The sequence below is a fragment of the Cryptomeria japonica genome, chromosome 10 (assembly GCF_030272615.1).
Source record: "Cryptomeria japonica chromosome 10, Sugi_1.0, whole genome shotgun sequence".
Taxonomy (NCBI): Eukaryota; Viridiplantae; Streptophyta; class Pinopsida; order Cupressales; family Cupressaceae; genus Cryptomeria; species Cryptomeria japonica.
The window spans coordinates 306,572,334-306,589,331 of NC_081414.1; positions in this window are offsets into that span (position 1 = coordinate 306,572,334).

A 16,998-nucleotide genomic window follows, 5' to 3' on the forward strand; every position below is an offset into this window, starting at 1 on the left:
AGGGGGGGGTGAATCAGTTGTCATAGATTACCAGAAACTTAAGCAATTAAAACTTTAATACCAGAACCCAAAATATTAATACCATAATAGTAGTTAAAACAATTAAGCATAAACATCAATCACAGAATAAACACCATCCGCATGACACCAAGATTTATACGTGAAAAACCCCGTAAAAGGAAAAACCACGGTGGCAAGCTTGCCCACAGTCAAATAATAATTTTGTAGTAAGTATGTGAATTACAATTGAAGGGCCTGCACTTGCAAGAAGGCCAACAACTTAGAGTGCACTACTCATCACAAAAGGAGTCTCACTGACTACATATATATATAGACTACAATCTGGAGAAGTGTTGAACTGCTAAAGATAACATCTCCTATGCCTGAGTATAGTTTTGGTTAAGCTCAATACCGGAGGACTAAATCCTCTTACATAAACCCAATTTGATCTCCAATGATTGACCAAATCCTCTCCCTGAATGATATTATATTATTTGAACATTACATATCCACATCCCATTTCCATGACCATGATGATCTATAATGAGATCTTACATCATATATACAAACCCTTGAACATAAACAATCAGGTCAACCACCAAAAAATAAACTAATTACATAATTACAAAACATGTCAGCCTTAGACCAAGCAAATAATATTCAACACATAAGACATCCCAGAAACATATTGAGAAGTCCAATCCACATGCTTCATTAAACCAGTCCATAACTTAGATCAACCGAGACCCAATATAGTTCCAGACACTATAGAAATGATCTCCATCCACCAAGTCTCAAACATGATCACCAACAACATCCTAAAACTCCACCAGAAGCTGCACCAACACCACTTATGAATATCATCAAAGATCTTCATCAAAAGCTCTGCTAGTGAAACGCTCATCAGAACCAGAAGCCAAGCTTCCAAGCAAACAGGATAGCATCTGATCACTAGACCAAAACCAATTGAATGAATATGAACATGAGTATCATGAATAAGCTAATTTCATAACTAAACCATACTGGAGTCTACCAGATCATGTCGGATCCAAACCAACCAGAAACTACTCAACCTACCAGGACTAGAAGGGTGTCGGTAAAGCATCCAAACAGCTAGTGTTGGCATCAATGACAAAACATCAATGCAACACATAATCAATTCCACCAAATGTCCAACAACAAGTCCATTAAGCATGTGAGCATATGACTCTTTATCCTTAAGCTTTTCCGGTGTGGGCCTACCAACCAAATCAATGCATTCCTTCTTCTGTACACTCAAGAAGTCCAACCAGGGAGTCACCAATCCTCTGAGTCCTTTAGCTCTCCTTATGATTTTGTCTTTTTCCCTTTCAAGAGCTGAAACTTGAGCTTCCAATACCAAAATCTGACCATCAATAGATGTATTTAAAGAATTTGATCCATCAAAAGAATTGACTATACCTACAATTTTCTCCTGAGTATCTTTAATCCCTTTATCTATATCTGCAATAAGTAAACCTATGTTGCAGCATACTCAATAAATATTAGTACATTTCCTTAAAGAATTATCAATCAACTTTATCTTATCAATAATATCTTTCTTCTTTGATGGTTTATTAACTTTAATAGCTTCCTGTTTTGTACCGGTGGCTTTGCCACTTGGTACGATATCGGTTACTGTTGGTTCCTCATGAATTATGTCCTCAACCTATACATTTTGATCCAGAGGACTATTTTCCTGAACATTTTTAACTTGTACACTCTGTGAATTTGTCAATATCTCCATATTTGTTAGTATCACCTCTGTGTCCTATACATTAGATTTTATTGGGGTCTCTACATCCAATTCCTTATTATCTTTCAATATTGTAGATGAGGTACCCATTATACCTTTGCCTTTCCCTTCAATCAGGATGTCTGTAATGTCTATTTTAGCTTTTGGTGAAGTATAGAAACCAGGGTTTTTAGCAAAGAATTGAACCCAGGCCTTGTGGGTTTCAATGATTATCTCATTAATCCTACCTAACATAAGATTAATTATCTTGTGCTTGCTATGAAATTTTTTTCTATCTACAACCTCAAGAGTCATATCCAACTCACTTGGAGTAATAGATCCACAAGTAATCAATAACCCTTGAATATTTATATGCTTATCCTCCTCCATAGCTAATACTCTCCTAGCATCTAGGTTGTCATATAGTTGTGCCAATATTTGATTCTCAATTTCCAGCAAAGCTTTCTTATATATATCCAAATATAATAAAATTGCTTCCTCAACTTCTCTCTACTCATCATTATATAAATGCTCATAATAGAATTGTACATTTTTCAGCATACCATCCTTACCTATTTCATCTACCAATTCTGCATAAGTCTTGGGTGGAATAATAGTTACATTACCAGATACAATTGTAAGATCTATGTCATCCATCTTCTTTCTTCTTCCAGTACCGGATGGTGCAAAAGGTGTTTCCTTTGGAGCTCTTTTCTTTGCCGATACCTTGATTTTGACCTTCCTTACTGGTTTCTTCCTTGCTTCCTCCTTAGATTCCTCACATTTCTTCCTCAATACCCTCTTGAATGCTAAGGGTGTGTCATCCTTAGTTCCAGAGTCTGATGGAATAGGCTCAATAAAAAATTCAGGCTCTTTTCTATTCCTTCCTTTTTCTGGAACAACATCCATTAATGCCTTGATATCTTGAGATACTTGTTCAACAAATTTGTTGGCCTTGCCCTACTATTTCTCCTCTTCTTCTAGTTAAATTTAGTTTTAACCTCTTACTTCTTTTGTTTTGCAGTACCAAAGGATTTCTCAATCTCATCAATAGGTGCATCAATTAAAATCTTTGCATAAGCATCCAAAATCTTAGCATCAACCTCATATCCCATTTCTTCTATCCATATCTTCTGGGGTTTGACTACTTCTATCAAGGTTTCATCCTTTTTAACCATAAAGTAGATCTCAGTTGAGTATTTCTCAATAATTTGTTTTGGAACCCTTTCTTTAGATTTCCTTGCCTTCTGGAATGCCTTGAAGTAACCCAAAATCTTATCATCTTGCTGACTACCAAAAGTAGAAATAGATTATTTCAGTTGTCTTCCTACCAGGATATCAAATGCCCACTTTTTCTTCCCAAAACCAAGAGTTTCATTAATGAAAAATAACATCAAGCAGATAATAAGATTCCCATGTCGGAATGTCCCCTTCTTCTCTCCTTTGATCTTCCCTAGGTTAATTAACAACTCATCTAACATCCATCCACAGAGATCTAACTTCTCATTTGCCCTCATGATCTTATGTGCGGCATAAATGCAAGAGCTAGAAATAGAGTTGAGATGATTGGATTGAGTTACCTTGTAACGAATGATCATGTTGCCAAATCTGATATCTCTATTGGTAATGGTGTTGACCCTCATCGATTGTCGGTCTGAAGTTGTACTTGTGAGTTTGTTAACCTAATAATTAGAAATCTTTTTATCTAGATGCTGACCAATCTACGACAAACTAGTGATGGCCCTAATGGCTATTGGTGTTGCATGAAGATTGCATTGATGAAGTATATTGTTGTCATTGATATCAATATTAACTAGTAATGAAGTTGTATTTCAACCCATAGTGATGTAGTAATGCAACTGGTAGTAAAGTAGTGAAGGAAACAAGTATTATTATTGAAGCAAAGTGATCAAATGATAACCCTAACTAGTTGATAAGATGAACCCTAATCGACGGAGCTTGGTGAATTGGTTGTGATGATCTATGACGAAATGATGATCAAAGATGAACATGCCACATATGCATGATGCATGTGATGAGTTTAAAAGTGGATTTGGTGTGTGAAGATAACTGTTTATCTTGGGAATGATCAAATGCATAGCATGAAGTGAAAACACATGACTTTCTATGAGATCCAATGTATAGTGATCTAGGAGTAGTTGAAGTTGTCTAGAACAATGTGTAGTTGATTGCTATGTAATCCAACGGTTATGATTGAACTGATATGTTAATAATCTCTATGAGATTTGTAGGTTTTGTGTTGTGTTACCGACCTATTGTATTTGTTTTTAAGGTTGATGAGTTGTTTGTAATTGTGTTGACAAATTTGGTTGTGTGGTAGTGTGATTGTTGCCAAACTAGAAGGAGTGTCTACAAAATGTTGTGAAGGCAGATAGGAGCGAAAAAGAATCTGACTAAGCAAGGCAATGCTATTACCAGATTAGCAAAGAACCTATTGTTCTCTAACCATTACAACAATTAAATCCCCTAACCGAGTAATGTTTAATAGGCTTGGAGTTATTTAAATCCTATAACAAGGTGATCCATTAGCTTGGATTTGAAATCCTCTACTGAGGTTGCCTCTAACAGGGTATTACCTTTAACAGGGTATTGTAGTCAATCCCTTAACCAAGTGGTCCTTAACCAGATCTATTCTTAATAGGATATTATTGTATAAGCTTCTAACAAGGCTTGGCTCCTAATAGGGCAAAATATAGAAGAGCTCAAAATACTTGTGGGTATTCATCCCCACCGTGGTTTTTCCCATTTGGGTTTCCACATGAAAAATCATTGTGTCAAGTGGTGAATGATTTTGTGGATATCTTTTGATATGATTGATTTGAATGACTGGTAAATCCACTTAGATATGTTTAGATGACCGAAAGTGATCTGAAATGAGCTATTATTGATGTTAGTGAAGTGGTTTAATGTTTTGGTTAAATGGTATGTGAGTTTGAGATCTATTACATTGTATCATTGATCTTTTGGTCAACCAGTAAAGTTTGATAGTGTAGTTGCAGTTTTGGATACAGTGACTAAACCGGTTAGTTTTGAAAGTTTTTTCTGAGTTGGAATTAAGTTTGGTGAAAAGTTTAGTTTGTTTTCTATCTACTAATTCACCCACCCTCTTATTAGTTTACAGGATCCTTATTGTTTCATGATATTATCAATTGGTATTAGAGCATTTCAGGTCCTCTTGTGTTTAAGCCTAATAGCTTGAGGAAAAGATCTAAGAGAACATGATGAAGAAAGAAGGTCTGAAGTTCAATAGGGAAAGCTACAGAATATGGAGTGATAGGATGAAGATATATATAAAGAATGTAGGAAGTAAATATTGGGAACATGTTGTTACTAAATATAACTTTGTTGGCAGTGGGCCAACATCCCTCACAGAGATTCACGACATGGTTTAACAACCTCCTATGGATTCTATAAGTCTAGTGGTTGTATCGGGCATTGATAGGTCAATCTTTTGGTGCAACGACAACCCTAGCTTGTAACAAGTGGTATTAGAGCTTGGTCATAGGTTCAAATCATGCGGGCCATGGCGAGTGATGCTGGGAGGGGTATTGTTGGTAGTGGTCCAGCGTCCCTCATGGGGATTCCTGACATGGTTTAACAACATCCTATGGATTCTATAAGTCTAGTGGTTGTATCGGGCAGGTCGATCTTTTGGTGCAACGAAAATCCTAGCTTGTAACAAACTTGCCTAGTGGGATTCTGTCAAATGATCAAAATAAGGATTAACAAGAGAACAATCAAGCATTAGAGGCCATAATCAGTTTCTTGTCCGATTCAGAGTATGTTGATGTCCATCGATTGGAGATTGCATATGAAGTATGGAATAGACTGGAAGATATCTATAGTAGTGATGAGCATGTTAAGATTGCCAAGGAAGAGAGTCTGAGAGGTAAATTTGATGATATGCGGATGGTTAAAGGATAAAACATTCAACAGTATGGTTAGACGATCAAGGAGATAGTCAGAGAGATCAAAAGTGTTGGAGGTATAGTGGAGGATACAACAATTGTTAGTAAGGTATTGAGAACCCTTTACTGGTCTATGCTATCTGAGTTGCAACCATTTAGGTGTTAGAATCAATGACAATCCCAAAGACACTTAGAGAGGGGGTGAATTAGTGTCTAACCAGTTAGTAGAATATTTAAACTTATTAAGAACTTTGTATCCAAAAACAATGTACCGATAAATAAGAATTAATGCAACAAATAAGAATAACAGAGACAACATAGAGAACGAACCATAACACAAGATATTAATGAGGAAACTTGGTGTGGGAAAAACCTTGGTGGGATTTGTGACCCACAATATTCACTCACTGGACAATGAATAAATATTACTTACAATGATGGGTCTGCACATGCAAGAAGGCTAGCAGCCTAGAGCTCACTACTCAACTACAAAACAAAAGTCTCACTAACTTACAAAATGGATTATCAAAATCCAATACAATGTACTGCTTCAGATCAACATCAAACATGCCAGGTTGAGTACCAGTTTAAGCTCAGACTATAACCAAAAACCTTTGATGTCAACTATATCACCTTATACAAAAATATCATCTATATTCTCTCACTCTCATCATTATATCCTCTCATGTCCAAATGACCTATAATATCTCATATATATATATATATATATATATGAGTCTTTTACAATATGCCACGTCAGCTTATACAAGAGATAATTACATTATAAAACAATAAACAAAAGTTTATTCCATGTCGGCTTGAGTGTCGGTATGCATTATTACCGCTCTTAGTGAAGTGTCTGCCAATGTATGTAGAAGTCCATTGCCAGTGCCGGTAACTTCTGGTGGGTTGCCAAGTGATTGCCAGTTGGTTTTCATCAATGACAACATCAACTATTCTCATTGATGGTCTTGAAAATCACTAAGAGGAGGGGGGGGGTGAATCAGTGACACCAAAACAAACACTACTTTAAACACTAACCGATAGATGAACTTAACCAAGCAGTTAAACAAAATACATGCTATCCAATATGAAATAATAGCATCCACATAAAGTAGAACATCCACCATAGCACAAGTGTTTATACGTGGAAAACCCAAATAGGTAAAAACCACGGCGAGATGGAACTCACAAGTTAACTATCTGCAGTAATAGAAAATTGATCGGTTAAGGTCTTACAAAGAGCTCTGCTAGGAGAAAATCTTGTTAGAGATCCCAAGCTTGATTAGAAGCTTATACCCTATTAAGAGTAACCTTCCTAGAGGATTTTAGAATCCAAACTAATGGATCACCTTGTTAGAGGATTTGTACAATGAAGCTTGTTAGAGCTTACCTGGTTAGGAGATTTAGTTTTGTTTTAATGATTAGAAAACAACAAGAAGGATTTGATCTATTCTGAGTAGTACACACTTGCTTGATCAGATCATTCTAAGTACATTCAACATTGCTCTCCATCTAAACACTTATTGCTCTTCAGCAAAAGTATTCACATAGATCACCTCTACTATATTTGTTCTCTCTTTTTCATCTCTCACATAAAATGCTTCACTTAGATGTCTATAAATAGACATTCAAACCTTATGTCGGCCATAGGAACACAATTTCCTAGGTGCAATGTATCTAGACATTTTAAACATAACTCATCACAAAATTAGATACAGGTTAGAGAAATCAATATCGATTGGAATAAAGCTAGTGAATCATTGTCCAAGAATCTTCCACTTGATCTTCTTCTTCACCTTCATCATCACTTTGATGCTGACTTAGAGTAACCACGGGTTATCTCTTAGGCACATACCAGTTGACACTGAGTACCGGTTAGAGATAGACCTTAAACATACCAGTTGGTAGTAAAAACCAATTGAAGTTATACCGGTAGTAAATGTAATCATATATGTGTGTGAGAGTGCTTCATCAATGATAACAAGTGATGAATACATTACAATTATCATCATGCCAACAATCTTCCCCTTTGGCATTGATGGCAACACTTAGAAGGTTTTTAGAGGTAATAAAATACCGCTAAGTGTGCATACACAATATATTTACATATGTACTCATATTTCCCTTGAATATAATACTCCCCCTTAATGCATGCATAAATACAAAATTTTCAAAAACACACATACATATTATTACTCCCCCTTTGACAACAATGCCAAAATGCTAAAGTAAAATATATACATATATATAGAAAATCTGTACCAAAGTATATATTACAATTTGAAATAAGTTCATGCATTGGATATTCTCATAAAAATATTATTGAAATTCTACTTCATCTAGGATAGAGCATTCTTCTATGATTCCAGTATGTTGTCTGTATACTTAGAGGTAGACAACAGCTGAGAATAGAATTCTTCCAATGATTCTAGCATGCAAGTTTCAGGAGTAGCAAGAATAGCTTCTGCACTAGAGTAGGCTCTCTAAAGAATGTTAATCTATGAGGTGAGGTGACTCTTGAGCTCTCTTAGAGATTGTAATCTCTTAGCTCTCTCATTATCATACTTGTTTAGTTTGTCATGCAGTTCATCTATAGACTGGTTAAAGGCATGAATAGAGTCCTGGATTGGGACATATGCCTTGCATAATCTTTCTATTTCCTGCCCAGTCTCAACTTGATTCTTAGAAATATCATAATAAAAGAAAGTAATATTGGAGGTAGAGGCAAGATACTTTCCTCTAGATTCAATATCTTTCTTTAACAGACTACCATTTTGAGATAAAGTCATTTTGCTATTTTCAATGTGCTTGGCTAGTTTATCTCCATATGCCTTCTTGTGACTCTTCTCAATGGATATTTGAGCAGCATCTTCAAGTGTTTTGATTTGATTGGATGTATCTGCAACTAACTAACCAAGTTTGCTGATAGGAGTAGGAAGATGTGCGATAGAGGTTTCCAGTAGTAATCCAGACAAAATATCTACTACATTCTAGATTGTCTCTACCTCAATTCTTTGCTCTTTCAATCTCTTCTTGTGTGCATGAGATTGAATAACATTAGAAATCTTCATCATTTCAGATGCACTCAAGGCCTTCATGTCAATAGATCCTGAAATTCTTACAGTCTTCATCACCATCAGCAAGTAGTTCTTTCTTTGCTAGTTCAGGAGGTGTACTCTTAATGATGTCTCTTTTTGTGTTCTTCTCTATTGCATCTTCTATTCGTTGAGTAATAACTTCCTTAGTAGAATCCTTTTGAGTAGTCTAAACAAATGGTGGAGATTGGGGTTTCTCCAGTTGTTCAGTTGCTAGTTCACTGACCTCTTTTAGTTTCCTTTTCTAAATATGTACCCTTATACTTTGGTTGCAAAATCAGTTTCCTATTCCTCTTCTTTGGTGCACTCTCCTTCTTCTCAGATATTTTAGGTGTTGGTTCCTTCTTGGTTAGGACACTCTGATTCACCCTTGTAGTCTTCTTCATAGGATATTTTTCATCTCATTTCTTTTGCTTTCCTTTTTCTTTTGCTACAAGTGCAGTATCAGTTTCAGTTGGTGCAGGTTGGATTGCTAAGATGTCCAATTTTGCCTTCTTTTTTTCTTTGGGTGATGCTAATAGAGTATTAGCATAGCCAACCAGTAAGTCATGATTGACCTCATAGCTCATATCTTCCATCTCTTCCTCCCTTAGCTATTTTGCTTGCATCAAGCAAAATTTAGTGGTAACCATGAAGATTATGTCTTTTTTAAAGTGTTTTACCACATCTTCCGGTAACCTCATTCTCAATCTCATCTTCTTCTAGAATTCATTAAAGTACCTATTCCTGGCAGCTGAAAAGGTATTCTTCACAACCTTAATGTTGTTCTTGATCTGTGCATTTACCGGTTGTTCTTTGGACCATTCAATGTCACCTATACTAGGTAGAAAGTTCTAAAAGTAGAAAAATAACCTAGCTAACAACTGACCATATTTGAACTTCTGAGTATTGTCCTTCTGGATGGATTTCAAATTTTGAAATAACTAGACTCTGATAGCTTCAGAAATATCATAGTTTGCATTATCAATTATCATTCTATGTGTTGTATGAATTGCTGCAGATGGAACATTGTTAAGTTTAATGGAGTAGAACACTCGGTAGCCTATCACCATTGCTGCAATTTTCCCAGTAGGGTCCCTAATATTGTTGACAGGAAAAAGAATGCCTATCAGAGGTAGAACCGGTTAACTTGAAGATAGTATCTTTTGAAATTTTCCTCAGCTCATGAACTTCACTGGTTGAGCAATAACCCATTACAGCCCTAATAGCCTCCTTGGTTATTGTGTGAGTCCTCTCCAGATACATATTTTTACTGTGGACTTGACTCAAAATTATTCTTATGTGTTCATCCTCAAAGTCTTCAAGAAAATAGGTGGCATTATGAAACTCTTTTTAAAGAACCCTAGCATATTTAGCTTCAATCTTTCCATCCTTATTAAAGAGTGATTTCAATTGAGTATAGATGTGAAGAGTTTCCAAATCTTCAATTTTGCAATCTATATAACTAGACAAATCACCTTTGACCACAACACCACTCGGGACTTGCGACAATGAATTATAGGACATAATTTCATCTGCCTTTAGAGCTTCCTCAAGCTCAACAATGATCATCCACCTCCCTACAGACTTTGAAGTCATTGTCATTCTAGATAAACAAGTTTTGAGGCAGTATACAAAGAAAAACCTAGAATCTTGCACGTCGCACCGTTTCCTGGTTGGACTGTTCAAATGACCTCCCATTCGCTTCTCTGCAGCTTCCGATTTTACTTCATTTCTCTTAATCACAAAGCAATTCGCCAATTCGCACCAAGACAATTTTGCTCTGCTCTGCAATCGCTTCACTTTCTTTTTTCGAAAGAGTTAGGGTAAAAATGATAAGGTAAAATTTATTTTTATCCTTTTTACCAACCATAATAAATGCTCATACTTTTAGGTTACAAACCCTAATTTCACCACTTAAGTGAAATATCAGTTAATAACACATCAACAAAAATCACCAAAATTCAAAATTCAAAAAAAACTTTCCTGCTTATTTTACAAAAGGGGTTCGGAAATATTTTACCGTTACACTCCCCTTAGTCGTATTAGACATGCTTAAGTTACCGATGTTTGATTCTCTTCATTAGGTGAAGGAATGATTTCCTCTACAAGCAATTATTTGCTTTTCTTTTTCCATGTCTGGTTCATATCTTCTCTTGTTTCCTCAACATCAATTTTATGTTTGCCTTTTTTATCCTTAAAAGAGCTGACTGGTTTACTGTTCCTTGATCTGCAAAACTTTGCCAGATGCCACAGTTTGTTGCAGTGGTAAAATACCATACTAGATGATCTCCAGGGTCCTGCAATTCCTCTTCTTGTTCTTTTTCTACAGTTCATAGTCACATGACCAAGGTTATTACAAAAGGTACAAACAACATTTGTTACCTTTTCCATTTCGAATGGACTAAACCGGTTGCCATAGGATCTTTTCCAGTTCCTATTTACCCGATTATCAAAATTCCTTCTCCAGTCACAATATGGTCTATGATGCATGTGTGGTATAGGATTGTTTGATCCATATCTGCACTCAATATGATTATGCCCATACATTCCACAATTGTAGTAATGTCCTTCAAACTTTCTAGACATATACCTAGCATTAATATTGTAACTTGCATTCTTGTTAGGTTTGTTCCTACAAACATTTGCAGTATGACCAGGCTTATGGTAAACAAAGCAGACAAGCTTAAAAGCTTTCTTACCAGTAGTCTTATTTGTGAGGCCCTACCCCGACTCATCCTAGCATTTCAGTGATTTTCATGTTGAGACTATTATGGATGCTTTATTTTTATGCATTATGGATTTAGAACTTATATGATTCCATGATTTGGATAACATTGATGTATATTGATGCTTCATTTCTATGCATTATAGATATAGAACTCTATATGATTCTAGAATAGGATAACTTTGTGATGATGTATGTCATTATTGGATTTGCAGGACTTTACAATGATGATAGAAATAGGATGCATGTCTTATGTATGGATTAAAATTATGAGGATTATGATAATTACTTATGTGGATTAATTTGGATATAAGATATATTGATTTGTTTAATGTCAATTGTATGCAGAGTGTTTGATGTGTATAATATTTTATGAGGTTATTTGGAATTACTAATGTGTAATTGAGTTGCATAGGAAAATTAGCCATGTGACCATGGAAATACTATGGAGAACCAAACCTAGACCTATGTACATTCGTAAAACCAAGGGTTGTCTATTTGGAGAGACAACACCCCGTATGTATCGTATTTTATTTGTGAAAGTAAATGTTGCATGTGTGTTAAATTGAATTTATTAATTTGTGTAAATCCAAAAAGAGACAAATTCCATGTGTAATATTGTAATATATTTTATTGTGTCACTTGACACATGTGCTGATTTGTGTCTTGAATTTTGACTTGTCTCTTGGAGGGAGTTGGTTCAACCATAGCCCTTTTCAAACATTTGAATGTGGTCCCAAATTTTCCTTGGGTAGAGAGTCTTTGGAGTGGTCAACTCAGATTTAACCCGAAAGTTAACTTTAGATGGGTTTCTAAGGGGTCAAATGGACTCCTAGGGGTAGTTTAAAAGTTTTTCCTAAAGTCCATAAGGTATACCTATGGGTTATGAGTATTTTTAGGCATGTGACTACTCCCATGTGACTGTTTAGTCACCTCAAAAAGTGGGTTTCCTAAGGTGAGCGAAAATTCAATTTAGAAGGTTCCATCTAAGTTAGATAACCTTCCTTATTGATGTGAGATTTTTTCCCCACTCTCTCTTACTTTTTCCTTTTTCAGTTTTAGTAACCTGTGAGAACTCTCATTAAGGCCTTCTTAGGCAAGGATTAGGGACTTAGTGGGTAATCACCCACTCTCTGTTTTTTGAGATCTTGCAATTTTGAAAAGAATAGTTTTGGGATAGAAATTTGGCTAAATGTAGAAGAAAGGATTGTGGAATTGGGCTGCTCATCCTCAAACTAGTTCTAGCAAACCTTTGGGCAGATTGAAGGTTGGTTCATCTTCTACCTTTCATGTTGCATGTTTATGTTGGAAAGATTGCTTGTATGTAAAAGTTGTTCTCTTGTATTTTCCTTTGTGAAATTATTATGTGACCTATCTGTTATTTCTTTTATGTATTTTCTTGTGATTTGGGAGTAACCAAGGCCTTCTACTCTTGGGAGAGTAGGATGGTCTTGTGGGTGGAAGGAGTTTGATAGCATTCGAGTGAAAGTCGCTCATTATGAGAGTGATCTTAAGGGTTGTATATGTGACCTTTGCTGCATAGCCTTATTTATGCATTTGGGGGTCATAAGGAGAGAAAGTATGGCATGAATGCCTTGGGGGGCACAAGGATGTGGGGTTAATGAACTTATGATATATCTTTGTTTGCCATGAGATGGCTTTGTGATCTACCATTCTTACAGTCTCCTCAGGGTATTTGGTCCACTTCCACCCATGTAAAAACATCACATTTTGTGATGAAGTGTCTAGCCTTGGTTGGGAAAGTGTTGTTGTGTGTTTTTCCCTTGCTTGTTGTGTTTGCTTGTGTGTAACCTATCTAGAGCTTGGTTCTCCAAGCTCGGGGTTGGCCTCTAGAAAGCCTACGCTGGGAGGTGAGCTCTCCATGGCCATAGCCTTGTGATTTATTTGTAGGTTACTTGGAAAGAAAAGGAAAAAAGACAAGTTAGAAGTTGTTGGTTTTACTTGATTTGCAGAAAAAGATAAGGGAATGGGATATCATATTTTAGTTGCAGCAATGTAAAGGAAAAGATATATGTTGTATTTATTTTGAAAACAAATGTATCCATTTTATTTAAAGTCCTCATTCACTAGATATGAGAGGCTAGTTGGGTATCTCACCTATTTGTAATGTTGACTATATTATTTTCTAAATATGTTTTAAAGAAATGCATTATTCTATCAAGTTATATTGCGAAAGAAAAGAAATGTTTATTTTTTGTTTGAGTTCCTATAGTTATTGAAATAATATTTATTGTATTCATGTTATTTTTGAAAATAAAAGTTCATTTTATCCCCTTATGCATATTGAAGTAATGGAAATGAGAGAAGTAGTAAGCTTGCATGTTAGTAAAAGAAAAGTAAGTATTTTTTTTATTCCCATTTATGTATTATGATTAAATAGATTTAAATTGTCTATCTCTAAGGTTTATTTTAAATGTTTTCTAGTCTAATGTAGTTGTTGTTAAAATTTATTAAATTCTGTCATTATATTTATTGCAAAAAGTATATATAAAACTAATAGTCTATCTCTAAATTTAGCAACTAGATTTTTTTAAAAAAAAGAAAAAAAGAAATACCCTATTTAAATCTGTTAGTTTTGAAAACCTGCTTTATGTGATTTTAGGAAAAAGAAATATAAATAGTTTGTTTAAAGTAAATAAAAGAAAAATTGCCCCCATTTCCATGTTGTCAATAGTTTGTTAATTTTTGCATAATTTAGAAGGCAAAGAAAATATATTCATAATTAGGTATATTTGAAATTTAATCTATCCCTAAAATATCATAATTATATATATATATATATATGATGTACATATGTACATATATATGTATACATATATGTACATATATATGTATACATATATGTATATATTTAAAAAAAATAATAAATTTTAAAAAAAAAAGGGTAAATATGTTTGGGGACCCTCGGCCACTGCGAAAACCTCGTAGGTCAGCCCCCCCCCCCCGCGCTGTGGGTGGTGACCCCCAGCGGCAGCCGCAACCGCACTGTGGGCCGCAACCCACAGACGGGGTGGCTTTGGCCCCCCTATGGGTGGCACCCCACAGCAGCATCGGCAACCGTGTTGCGGGCCGTGTCCCACAGCGGTGGCCAAGGCCGCCTCTGTGGGCCATGACCCATAGGCACGGCTACGGCCATCCCTATGGGGAGCCCTCGTGGATTCCCCCCCCATTGTCGCACTAGCAATGAAACCCTATGATCGCCCTCCATCCACCTCCGCCCGCTTTCCCTCTGACTTGCAAACAAAAAAATGGAAAGACATAGTTAAGCCCTAGCCTGAAAATTGGGTTAGGGCAAGACAATAAGGTGGAAGAGAAAAATAGGGTAGAGGGTGGGGGTATTTTATAATATTTAGTTAGGTTACATGAGGTATTTTTTATAATAATGTTTGTTTAGAAAATAAATATCCTCATATATAAATATATATGTGTTTAATGAAAATATATATATTTATATATATATATATAGTTAAAAATATAAATGTATAAATCTAACTTGAGTTTAATTATTTTATTTAAACATTCATATTTAATATACGATTACATAAACATTTGAATATGATGTTTAAATTTTAATTCTTTAAAGCTTTATAGTTTAGGAAATTATAACGATTCCTTTTGTAAGATATTTGGCTATAGTGGGATTATTGTAGTCCACCTAAATTTAGGCTTGTCGAGATTAAACTTTATAGGGAAATTTTTTATTATGGATTTATTTAGCCCTTTAGTCAAATTTTAGACACATTATAATTATTGTTAAAATAAATCATGGGATTTAAAAATCCAATTGCTAGAGTTAATTTAATTAATTCTTACAATGATTAAAAAGATTAATTGAGATTAATAATATCTCTTGTCAATTAATTTAGAGGTTTTTGCTTAAATGAATTTATTATTTATTAATTGATGAGATAATAATAAATTCTTTGGAGAGAGTTAATTTTCTGCATGCAATTTAGATTACCTCGTTTACTTGATATAGTTGTTTAAATTAACTTTAGTTGAAGAATAATTCAAACATAGTTAAGACAAGACTTGATACTGCATTATTTTAGCAAACTTAGTTTTATTAGGACATGTTTAAAAAAAAATTTTATTTTGTTTGTGCTTGAAAGTTTGGGCATGACATTTTGGTATCAGAGAAAGGTTTCCAGCTCTAGGAACCTTTCTCCATTACGTTTCGCTTTAGTAAGTTAATTAATTTATTTTATTTTATTATATTTATTTTTAATTAATTAAATTTTTCTCTGAAAAATTATTTATTTATTTTATTTTATTTTAATTTCTCATAAGGATGCTTCCAACTACCCAACAAGCTCGCAAACGTGGTAGAGGTCTAGGCATGTACGCATGGCACACGGAGAGGTCGATAGGGAGTAATTGGTTCCGGAAAGGAACCCAAAGGCTCCTCCTGAATGGACGGTTGACCCAAACCGAGACATCTTATTAGCACTCTAGAACCTGATTGCTATAGTCCAGGATAGGCTTCCAGTAGGGGATCATCATGTTGAAAACCAAAACTCAGGGAGCCATAGATCGGCAGATAGGGAACGGAGTAGGAGTCCACCTCCTAATTCTATAGAGAGTCAGGCTGGGCATGAACCTGAGTCCGTTCACCTACCAGGACCACCTCCACTAGCCGCACCAGTGTATTATGAGAGATCACGTCGGGATCCAGGGGATCTAATCAAAGAGGTTATGTGCCTCCAGCCACCATCTTTTGAGGGATCTATCGATGGGGTAGAAGCTGAGGCTTGGCTTTTGAGCCTAGATCGGTGCTTTGCATTGCGGTCCTACGAAAGCAATTTAAAGGCATGTGTAGTAGTCCACCTATTGAGAGGAATGACCTCCACATGGTGGAGACAGGAGGAATACAAGTGTGGGTTAGTTGCAGATACCCTCACATGGGAGATTTTTATAGAGAGGTACTTGCCAGAGCATTACAGATAGCGTAGGATAGATGAGTTCCATGACCTCCAGTAGAAGGGTCTCTCAGTGACCCAATACAAGAGCAAGTTCTTCGAGGTCTTGCCATACGTGGACTACCTGAAAGATGAGAAGCTTCTCATCAATCATTGTATCAGAGGGCTGAATGTCGGCATAGCAGGACCAGTGAGGATGACCGCTCCAAGGAGCCTTCGGGTTGCCGTGGAGAAGGCCTTGATAGCAGAGGAGATTCAGGTCAGGCCACAGGATACAAGGGATTGGTTCCAGAACTAAAACCGTATACCCCAGACATACGGGTTTCAGAAACCCCATTGGAAGGGTAATAACAAGCACACATCGGGGTTCTCCAAACCCCCTCCTCCATAACAGTCATAGCAGAACCAGAGGTAGAGGCCTTCGCAGAGTCAGCAGGGCACAAGGCCCAAGTAGTGGCAGTCTCAGGGTCAGAGGTGAGATCAACGATCCCAGGTTCCTTACAAACCTCCGGTGAGGACTCAGCAGTCCTCTAGGGGTGGGTACCATGGTTCTAGCAGGACAGGGGGACAA